Genomic DNA, 9895 nt, shown 5'->3' with positions numbered 1-9895 from the left:
TTCACTTATTTGGACATGGTGAGAAGGGAGTCACAGTGGCATGATGTCCTTCTTAGTTGGCATCACTCTTTGAAATGAAATTCCATGTGCTTGGAGAGGGACATAGGCCAGGGGGTTATCTCGGTAATCTGCAATAGACAGGGAACAGCTGGGGACACTCTAGATGCTGACTAGAACAGCACACATGAGGCTGAGTCGCACACAGCCAGTGAGGAGTCTTGGTGACCTGTGACGTGGCAGAGCAGTTGACATACTACACAATCTTTAAGGGCGTGTTTTGAATGCCCAGGAAAATAAGACTTTGTAGATCATTCAGCAAAATGTGAATACTGATTTTATGTAGGAGGAGTAACTAGGGGTGCTTTCTTTGTTTTTCTGAGCTTTTCTAGTATTTAGTACCAAGGGGAAAATTCTAATAAGATGTAATTGGTGTGCCCCTAAAAGTGAGAGGCTGAGCACCAACACTGAACATCAGAAATCTCATTTTACTCTCCAAGTAGAATTCATGATCAATGCCCATTTCATTCTCTTGACTGATTTAAAATTTTTAGATATCTGTTCTTTTCCATGACCCCTTCATCTATCTCACAAGTTTATGCTAGTGGCAGAACGAGAGCCATGTTTTCATCCCGTGGTGAGTCTTCAGGTATGATCTAGTTACAATTCATGATGGTCTTGCTGACTCCAGAGAGCGCTTGGGATCAGAAAGCTGCGCAGTGGGAGATGTGCGGAGGACTGGCCCTCTACTCAGCAGAACGCAGTGCTCTGAGATCCAGCTTCATGTGGATATTTTCTTACTTTCTTTAAGCAAAATAACTGACTTTGTAGCACAACACACCAAAATAAAGTAAAATAAGAAGTCACAATTCACCAGATCCTTTGTGTAAACGACAGAAACTGTGAGCTGCGGAGCTATGTACTGTGTCTGAATCACATGATTCTTGGTCCTCTTGGGGGCTTCAGATGAGCTCAGACATAAACCTTGCTTGAAGATTGTGCCTTATAAAGACAACAGACCAGAATCAAAGAAGATGGACAGAGGGAAAGAGGGCACGTGTGATAAGGGGGGAAAATCAGGCTTGGGGCTGAATGTCCAAGTTCCTGGCTCCTGTGTGAGTCAGGTACCCTGGTTTATCAAGGCTGCCCATTCTCCTGCCATGCCTCCTCTGCCCCGCTCGGAGTGTGCATGTTTCTTCATGTCATGTCCTGGTCCTAGTGATGGGGCTCTGTCGTAAGCAGTGAGTAAGAGAGGAATCGAGTTTGGGTCTAACAAGTGGATTTTATTCATGCAATGTACACTCAACATTCCTAATAAGAGCAAGTAACAATACTAAAGATTCACCCTCTTATTCACCTAGAGTCCAAGCCCCATGGACTTACTCAATGCAACGTCTCTTAGCCAAGAAGTCAGTCAGTAAGACTGAAGGGATTCTTCTCAGCTATAGCCTCTCTCAGCCTCTTGGGTGTCTTCAGATGTCCCCGGATGTCTGGAGACTGGATGTTCGGGATGGCAGTTGTCATCACTGGAGCGGTGGTTAGTCATCTGGCCTCTGGTGACAATGGTCGATGGGCAATCAGCGTGGTGTGGACAGCAGCCGGGGCAGTCAAGAGACAGAGCGACGTGGAGTCCTCTGGTTGCAGTGCTGCTGACCATTTGCTCCAAAAGTCCAGGGATTTAAGTAGTGATTTTTAGTCTAGACATGGTCTGGTCTCATAGGTACATGTTCATATCGACATTGGTCAGGAGTATCAGCCTGCCACACACCTGCCATACTTGACAAGTCCAGGCAAATACGAAATACAACTTATTATCACTACATCACATACACTATAGCAATTCCTATTATTGTTTTTGTCTCATTACAGGCTCCCCCGTCTCTCCCATCCGTCTGTCATAAATCAGTCTGGAAAAGTACAGGAAATGCACAGGCCCTCCCACCTGAACCCTCCTGTGCTCCCGAGGTGCTGGGGCACCCTCCTCGGCCTGTGAGTGTCCTGTCCTCACCTGCTCCATTTGTCCCTCTGGTCTTCACCTTCTCTCAACTCCTCCTGTGTTTTCTGCCTAAACCTTTTATCTGGTACTGAACTGCTCTGTTTTATTTAGGGACTCTAAAGAGCTCATTCTGAGAAATTTAGCCTCCTGCCTATATTTTTAGGATTTTCCCCCACTTCAATTATAATATGGATAGGCCTACTGAGGAATTCCTTAGATAGCATTGCACTACAATATTTCATGCTTGCATTTTTACACTAGTAGTGTTTCAACAAAAATGGTAATAATGATAAAAAGTTGGTAAGTAAATGTTTTCCTGTAGAATTGCTAATGAATAAGTTAAGGAATTAATCACTTTAAATGGATGTTTAGGGAAAAGAAGAGGCTTCACAGTGAGGCAATAATGCCCAATTCAAAAGGAAAAATATGGAATAAGTAGCAGGGGTAATTGGAGTGGACTCTAGAAAAATGCCCTAAAACAGAATTATACTGAAACTAGGTGATTGGACGTGTGTTTGGGGAGGGGCTCGGGATCGACCGTAGCAGGAAGCAGCACTGTCAGTCTTATGTTGGTGTGATACAGCCATTAAGGCTGGAGTCAGTGTGTCAGAGTAATATCGAGGCTGGGTGGCCTTGGATTGTGAACTTAGTAGCTGTGAGCCTAGGTCCACGTGTGGATGACATCATGACATCATGATAACTGGCTCTCCAGTGAAGAGGAAAGAGTCAATGCCTGTAAGGGGCCTAACTGCCTGGCACCAGAGACAGGTAGATTTTTGTGAGGCCTGAAACTTACACAATTTCCTGACCCTCAAATAGGATAACTGGAAAAAAATTTAAAAATACAAAATTAGTATGAGACCAGGTGACTTTCTTAATTGTGGTTCCATTTCACACTTTAAAAGGAACAGGTATGATAGCTTTGGCTGATGTCACCGTGGGAAAGCCTTAGTCAGAGCTGCAAGTCCTGCTTGCGTCCTCTTGGGTGCCTCGCTGGCGATCCAGGTCCTGTGCAGTGCTGGCCATGGCTGCTGGCCCCATCTGGCCCCCTCAGGCCCACAGCCCTCCTCCCTTCTGCAGGCCACTCATCCCGCTGGGCCTCTCCCATTTGGGCCTCACTGACCCCCCGCCTGGCCTGCACAGACGTGCCTGGGGTTGCCCTCTCCTCCTCTTCCAGGCGCCCTCCTTGTGGGACCCTTACTGTGTAGTATGATCAGTTTTTTTTTTTTAAAAAAAAAAAAAAAACAACTCTCTTTAAAAGTCTGGATCTATTAGTACTTTCAAAGAAAGTTCTTGGAATGCTGATGACTTCTTTGTGGTAACAGGAACTTTCTTTACAATCCCTTTCCCAGGTTTTGGGAGCCAATCCAAAGAGTTACTGTCACCCATTTGTAGAGCGAGCTGGAGGCAGGAGGCACATGGAATTTTCTGGTGCTCTTTTTGAAATCATGGCTGCCAGACAATGTCAGTAGGACATATAGTAAGGTCAGAAGATAAGCAGTCAATAATAACTTGAACTGGGGAATGTTTAGGTTGAGCTTTATAATTATGTTATATGAATAAATTTCATGGCTTGAGTGAGCTATAAGATTTATCTGAACATCTGAAGGATTTTCAAAGTGGGAGGATGTCTATAATTAAAGTGGTAAATCTTTAAATAAGTGGTAGTTAAATTATGAGGAAGCTCTTAAAGACCTCCCTGGAAAGGATGAGGCAGGGAGTCAGGGTGTAAATAGCTGATGATGTAGTGAATCTGTACAAATGCATACACTATGTGGTTTGGTTTGGTATGCTTTTGAAACATTAAATATATTAAATATTTAAAAAATGAATTATAAGTATTTACACAGGAGATAACAGAATAGATTAAATATCTCGGAATCATGAGAAGTCTAGGAAAACGTGCCCTCAGTGTAAATTCTTACATTAAGCAGACTGATACCTACAGAGACCATGTATTTCTCACAGCAGTGACATCACATCTTCAAACCTGGATGGGTGGTAGAAGGACACTGTTGGCCGCCATCCCCAGGCCCAAGGGGTTAACAGCTCCCATCGTGGTCTTGGGATTGGAACCTTCTGTGAGATAGCCAGGTGTCCTGGCGAAGAGACGGTCTAGTGGGGCCCCAAGACCATGTGGTACAAGAGAGGCCTGATGAGCTCAGGCTTCCAGAAACTCTTCTTCAGATGTGTGCACGAAGCCACCCAGGCCCTCCAGAGCACACTGGTGCCCCCTGAATGCCACTGGGTGACCACGGTCAATGAAGTTGTCAAATAGGGTGAAATTTTTGTTGTTCAAAGCTACTACATTTTGGGATTATTTGTTATACAATAGTAGATAACTCAAAAACTACACTTTGGATCAATTTAGAAAGAGACATAACATTAATTTAAGGAAGTAACTTTAGAGAAGGTAACATAGTAACTCAACTAGGCATAGTCAGTCAAAATAAGATTAACATTTATGTATGATGTGTCAAAATGCATTCTACTGTCACGTATAACTAAGTAGAACAAAAAAAAAACTTTAAAAAATAATAATATTAACAAATACCAGTACCAGTAAGATTCAACCAAGCTGGGTGCAGTGATGTATGCCTATAATTGCAGTTGTTCATGAGGCTGAGGCAGGTGGATTGAAAGTTCAAGACTAGCCTCAGCAATTTAGCAAGACCTGTCTCAAAATGAAAACAAACAAACAAGCAAATGAAAAATCTAGGGTTGTGGCTTGTGGCTAGGTGCCCCAGGGTTCAATCCCTTGTACCAAAGAAAAAAAAAATTGAACCAGAGACCATGAGATACCCAATAATTTACAGGCTGAGATTATTCTTTGTCTCTAACATCCTGGAATAATTGTGCTCTAGGCCCTAGACACCTTAATCGAGGTCCATAATCCAGCACTACCAACCTCATCTGGTTAGAAGTGCTGTTCTGGGGCCCTTCCTAGTCCCCTTGTGTAATGGTTAATTTGAATTGTCAACTTGATTGGATTAAGAGATGCCAATGATTAAGAGGATTCTGGGTGTGTCCATGAGGACACGTCTAGGAATGATTGGCATGTGGGATAGCAAACTGAAGTGGAGCCCCTCCCTAAGCATGGGAAGCACAAGCCAATAGGATGGAATAAAAGCTAGAAGAACAAGGAAGCAGATGCAGATGCAGCTCAGCTCTTCTTGAGCAGGTTCTTGATCGTTGCTTCAATCATCTGAGGATATTGCACTCTCACTTCTTCACTCTTCCAAAGAGGACTCTGCCAGTGATTCTCCAGGTAGTTTTCGGAAGCCTTGGTCTTGACTAGGGTAGCACTGTTGATCCCTCTTGTTCTGGGGCTTCTGTGTCTTGGGCTGTGCAGCTGCTGGTTCTTCCAGCTCTCTAGCTGCAGACGGCCATTGTGGACTAGCCAGCTTCTGGTCATGTAAGCCAATCTAATAAATCCCCTTTTATAATCATGCTTCCTGTTGATTCCGTTCTTCTAGGGAACCCTGACTAATACACCTTGCCTCAGAAGCTGCACTTCAACAAGTTCCCAGGGGTTTGCTGCACAGTAAACTTTGAGAAGCACTGTCCAGATGGTGTCATTAGGAGTGGGAGTTCATACAAATAACTGTGGGAGCAATGCTCATTTTATTGCTGGGTCTCTTCTCAACCGTTTGGACTGTGGTTAAATCTACGGTAGCATCGTCCACATGCATTTTCCTCTTCCTTGACCAGCATTCATAGTTTCTAGTTTTGGACCCCTTTGGCTTTTCCAATAGCATGATATGATTACAGGCAGACTTTCTCTGAACCACAAATGGGGAAGTCTGTGTTCAAGCTGGGCCACGTGTTCCATGCCTATTGAAATTAGAGCTTAATTAGATGAAGAGAATAAACCCATTTTGTCACTTCTTTGGAAATACATGCTTTATAATTTAGGTGAGAGGAAAGTAGGTTCAACAGAAATGCCATTTGCAGAACATACATGGCTCCCGCTCTGTTGCTGGTGCTGGAGGGGCTTCTGGAAGGGGGCGTCTGCCCACAGGGCACTCCAACCCGGCGGGTTTGCAGGCAGCTCTCCACTGCTGCCATCTCACGGTCAAGGGTGGACTTTCTTCTTCAGGACTTGCTGCTTTTGCTTGTTCTGTGGTGCTGGGGATGGAGTCCAGGGTCTTCTGCCTGCAGGCCAGGAAGGGGCTCTCCCACCCAGCTGTACCCCAGGCACCTGCGCTCGCTGTCTTAATATCACGTTTGCCTGTTCATCTTCAGATCAGCAGAATTAAATCCCCTGGGCAGAATGGAGGATAAACGCGTCCTAGATTCTCATGCATGGGTTCTGGCGGGCACCCCGAGAGAAGGAGGAGGGAGCTGATGGGCCCTGGGACACGGGCTGGCCTTCAGTGATAAAGAGGCTTCTCTGGCAGAACTGCAGGGAGGTGGCTCAGCCTGGTCACTCAGAACTCTGAGCTGGGCAGGGAGTGACAAAGGCCGAGAGTGGCCCCGTGGCAGATCCGTGCTGTTGGGGGGACAGGCCCTCCCTGCCAGGGCACAGCTCTCCCCGTCCGCCCAGGTTCTCGCAGAGTCGGGAAGTGCTCGCTCTCCTCACACTGCCTTCCACCGCCTGGCGATGGGCACCTAGCTCCATCAAGATGTGGCCTTTTACTGACCAAGAGGACCGGGACTCACCCAATGACCAGGAAAGTGAAACCCAGAGCAAGATCACAGTGATGGAGCCCAAATGTGAGCGGACCAGCCCTGGCTGGAGGAGCAGCCCTGGGCTGGAAAGGGTCCAAGGCAGGCGGAGGTGGGACAGGGGAGGGGAGGGCGGAGCGGGGAGCGCCCGCCTTGCCGCCTTCTGCCTTTCCTCCTCACGTCAGGGAAGCCCAAGCCACCGACCAGGTTTCACTTTACCGGGTCCCATGGAGCATTGTTCCTTCAGGCAGCGTCTGGATTCACCCAAAGGAAGCTCGTTGTCTGTCTCCCTGAGTCCAGACAATGGCCCTCCGTCTGGGAACACAGTGATTTACACAGGCAGGTTTTTCTTTTATATTTTTGTGTATTGATGTTTGAAATAAGCAGTTCTTGTTTGTTGTAAAAAAAGAAAAGGAGAATATCAAAATTAAAACAAAACATGGCTCATACAATTTGTGGTATGAAGCACTTGCTCCAGGACTATTATGGTTTGTAGGAAGCACACAAAGGAGGTAGTTTCAGTGTGAATCACAGAATGCTTTATAAGAAGATAAAAGAGGCTTTTCTTCACAAGAGGTAATTAAAGTTGAGTAATATACATCCCTCAACAAATATTTATTAAGCACCAGTGTGCACCAGAAACCGTGTAGCTGCTGGTGTTAGGTACAACTCCAAATAACGACGATGCCTGTGCCTTGTTCTTCCAGACGTAGAGAAGAGCACAGAGAACAGAGCAATGTGGAAACGGGGCGGCTCCCTGGACTGGGGAAGGTGCTGGTTGGAAAGGCTTCCTAGGGGGCAGCAGCTGTGCCAGGAATGGTGGCCAGGTGGGGCAGGAGCGCTGTGTAGAGAAGGGCCAGGCCCCCACAGACCACTGGTTCTCACCTCCTTCTCCAGCAATTGGGCATCCATGGGGAATTCAGAAGGGGGCTGATCCATTGCACTTTGCAAACTGAGGGTTCTGTCCTGCTCCATGGTGGTGAATGCTCTGGGAGGGAGTGAGAAGGGGTGCAGGGCAGCGGTGCGGAGACACTTGCTGTCCATCCCTCAGAATCTCACAGGCGTGCTCAGATGATCCAAGCCTGGGTGGTGGGCATCACCTGACTTAATCGATGTCCATTTTCCTTAGACGTCACATTCAGTTTGCTGTCCTATCCCAGCAGTTGAACATTTTGTCCCATTTTCTAGATTTTCACTGACCTTCATGAAATAATCATGCCTAGCATTTGTTGAGCACTATTGTGTGCATGGCATTGGTGGTTCTCATTTCTTGTTCTCAATCAACCTCTGAAATAGGTGCTGTCTCCATGTTTCAGAAGGGAAGTCAGAAGTTACAGAACTTGAATAAATTCACTCAGTAAACAGTGGTGCTAAAGTACACATATTTCTAGTTCCATTGTTGATGTTCTTTCCCAAAAAAGTGAATAAGCTTCTGGGATAGCTCTAGGATGGTGGTGGTGGGAAAACCCTGCTGGGTGGGGTGGAGCCAGGTCAGGGACTCAGAGGCAGACCAGGAACTCTCGCTTCATTTCACAGGATGGCGAGGTCTCTCTGCACCATTCCATGTGATCAGAGGTTTGCTGGACGGGGTAAAGGATCAGACTTGCCAACGTAACTCTTTGCTCAGGGACAATTGTAGTTCCTCAGACAGATATTTACCCTTAGAGAATGGTGTTTAGGGCTGAACACACGCGGGACACTGCTTCTTATTTCGAGCCATCACCACCTACCTTCTGCCTGCCTTCCACAGTCTCCCTCTTTGACGCTCCAGACGTCTCCTTGGATCGGCTGCAGTGACATCACCTGGGAGCCTGGTGAAAGTGCAGGCCCATCCTTTGAGCATCCTCATGGAGCAGGAGCACATGTAATTCACATGGACGCGAGAGTTTGAGAGGCACTGTGTGAATCTTTCAGCATCCCTATTAGCAATCGACAAAGCTCTAGCCTAGGTACATCAGAATTGCCTGATGTGCTGGTGAAATAAAATGCAAATTCTCAAGCTCTATAAAACAGATGCTAAGCGAACTCTGGAGACAAGACCCAGAACTTTGTCTTTGAAGAGTTCCTGTGCAATTCTGATGCACAGCTGTAGGATGGCTGTAGCTAGGTTCCCTAGCCAAGGCTTTCAGCAGGCCATGTTACTAGTATGTAGCCAGGGTCATGAACACATTACTCAAGGTCACAAACATTTGCTTGTGAGCATGCGCTTACTGATATAACCTGTTGGCCATGTGCCTTGTCTTTCCTGCATATAAAAAAGCCATGAAAGAGCTTAGGAGCTAAGTGGAACTGGTGGGGGCAAAATGGAGCTGGAGCTGGAGGCTGGGGCTGCTGCCTGCCACCTCTGAATAAAGAATGTCTACTATCCCAGCTGCGTCTTGCATCTTCTTCCACCTGCAGGGATCCTGAATCTGTTTCTCAGGGTCTGAGCTTCTGCCCATCAACAGCCATTTGTTAACCACTGATTTAGGGAAAGGGGAAAGTTCATTTCCACTTTATCATGTACCAATAAATTGTTCTCACAGAATATTTGGAGGGAAAATGTCATATAATTACATTCTATTCTATTTCTGAATATTCAGTACTTAAAGTGTCATTCAAATATAATGTTAAGGATATTTAAGAGCATTCTAAAATTTTTCCCAGAAAATACAGTGCATAGTTTCCTTTGTGTAATAAATATTGCCCACTTTAGACTATGTACTTGGTCTTTAGAATTTGCAGTCATATGAAATCAGTGAAAGTTCTGATGTCCATTCAATTGCAGAGTGTGCCTGTCTTTTTAAGTATTTAAACATGGAGTTTCATAATGTGCAAATACTAAATTAAAATTGTGGAAAACTGGTGTTTAAGAAATCTTCATTTCCATTAAATCATCACATTTGAGGTCTTTTAATGTCAACAAATATAAAAAGTAAATGTAAAAAGTAAGTAATGCACAAAAGCAAATGAAACATATACTTGCATATTAGCTGAATTTTCAGTACAAAACTCTAATTCCATTGCCTGTGGGATGCAGGCCAGGATGTTCTGGTTCCTTGAACTGAACTGTTTGCACAAGGTCCTGAAGGTCACTGTTGTTTCCCACTCAGGGCTCCTAGTGGTGCTCACTTCCCATTCATGTCATTACATCCCATTGGAAATGGGCCTTGACTATATGAAAAGGTAATTATCCTTGTTATCTGAAGTGTATGCATTAGTATTTCAAGCTTCAGCATTATATTGTGGGTAGAC

Source organism: Sciurus vulgaris (genome assembly GCF_902686455.1).
Source record: "Sciurus vulgaris genome assembly, chromosome: 4".
Lineage (NCBI taxonomy): Eukaryota > Metazoa > Chordata > Mammalia > Rodentia > Sciuridae > Sciurus > Sciurus vulgaris.
Note: the sequence above shows the minus strand (reverse complement) of the source record.